The 1,791-nt window shown below is 37.6% G+C and overlaps 1 long non-coding RNA gene across 1 annotated transcript; it reads left to right on the forward strand.

Moving 5' to 3' along the window:
• The first annotated feature begins 527 nt into the window (after nucleotides 1–527).
• On the forward strand, nucleotides 528–1,182 carry LOC128484264 (uncharacterized). Its single transcript, XR_008351131.1, has 2 exons — nucleotides 528–590; nucleotides 848–1,182. It is a non-coding gene; the product is annotated as an uncharacterized LOC128484264 (long non-coding RNA).
• The last annotated feature ends 609 nt before the right edge of the window (nucleotides 1,183–1,791 follow it).

The raw sequence follows: 1,791 nt of genomic DNA on the forward strand, positions 1-1,791 counted from the left end.
AGATAAAAGACGTTCTATTAATGCCTTCGGGGAGAGGAAGGTCTGGAAGCGACAATGTGTCCTACTTTCAGAAGAGGACAGAAATGACCATTTTCTCGGATCTCGTTTAGTAGCAGATCCTATTTTTCTTTAAGCTTTAATATAGAAATCTGTCTGTGTGTTATATAAATATGTATTTATCTCCACATTCTTCTTGTGCTAAGAAATATTTTTGCTCTCTCTACAGTTTATTCACGACCGGTGTTGAGGATCGTGCAGAACGCATTCTTCTGTGTTACATGCGCGACGGTCGCCGGACTGGTGGTCTATTTCTACGTAAAGTAAGTTATACAAATTGTTGGAAATTCAAATGCTGCGGAGAGACATCCAACGCAACGCACTATATAAAAAATGACCAAACAGCATGTATACTATACACGGGGAGAAACCCCCCGATGCTGCTGGAATCCATTTCTTCCTTAACGGGGTTTATTATTCTTATTTTAGGTTTCGCCGTTGTAGACAACAAAAAAACATTTCTGAACGGTATGCAGGAGAAACTGGACTGAGACCACCGGATGAAGAGTCCCTCCGCTTCTTAACTTCCTTGGGTAACATATATTAACAATAATGAATAATAGAAAGAGTATAAGTTTATTTTGACCGTATGATGTCATCAAACTTGGACTTTTAAAATTCATTGCTGGTGACTTTTCAACTTAATAAGGTTGAAAGTCACATTATAGGAAAGATTTCTTTGAAACTTGGGAATCATAGGGTTTTTACGTTTTTTTATGTACACGTTGTCATGGGACTATCTATAACATATTAACCGATTTGCTTTCTTTTATTTTTTGTTTTTTTCTAGTAAGTCCATCAATTTCCAGTCTCCAAGAACAGGAGAGTGAAGAAAGCATTGAAAGGAAACCGAAAACATCCAGCAGTTTCTTTCAGAACTTGATGGCATTGTCAGGAAGAGAGCACACTGACAGAAGGAAAAAGAAGATTTATGATGAAGAGAAGGGTGGAGAGGAGAGTGAAGAGGAGGAATGGGAGAGAATGAAGAGAAAGAAGTACTATAAGGAAAAGGAGGACTATAAAGAAAAGGAGGAATGTGAGAGAATGGAGACAGAAAAGGAGAGGAAGAAAAGGGAGAAAAGGGAGAGAAAAGAGGAAAAGGAGGACAGGAAGGAAAGGGAAAAACGGAAGAGAAAAGATGAAAAGGAGGAAAAGAAGTACGGGAGGAAAAGGGAGGAAAGGGAGAGAAAAGATGAAAAGGAGGAAAAGAAGGAAAAGGAGAAATGGGAGAGAAAGGATAAGAAGGAGGAAAAGAAGGAAAAGGAGAAAAAGGAGAGAAGGGATAAAAAGGAGGAGAAGAAGGAAAAGGAAAAAAAGGAGAAAAGGGAGGGAAAGGACAAAAAGAAGGAAATGAAGGAAAAAGAGAGAAGGGAGAAAAAGAAGAAAATGAAGGAAAAGAAGGAAAAGGAGAAAAAGGAGAGAAAGGAGCAAATGGAGAAAAAGAAGGTAGTGAAGGAAAAAGAGAAAAGGGAGAAAAAACATACAATGAAGGAAAAGAAAAAAAGGGAGAAAAAGGAGAGAAAGGAGCGAATGGAGAAAAGGAAAAAAGAGCTTAAAGAAAAAAGCATCAAAGAGATGAAAAAGATGCGAAAGAAGGCGAAAGCAGAATCTAAGAAAGCCAAAGCCAAACTTCAACGCGAAAAGCGGAAATTGAAGTCAAAGGCAAAAATGAAAATGAAGAAAATGAAGAAAATGAAGAAACCTAAATTGAACATCGCAAAAAAACTGAAAAAA

This window comes from Spea bombifrons, chromosome 3, assembly GCF_027358695.1.
Source record: "Spea bombifrons isolate aSpeBom1 chromosome 3, aSpeBom1.2.pri, whole genome shotgun sequence".
In the NCBI taxonomy this organism is placed as follows: Eukaryota; Metazoa; Chordata; class Amphibia; order Anura; family Pelobatidae; genus Spea; species Spea bombifrons.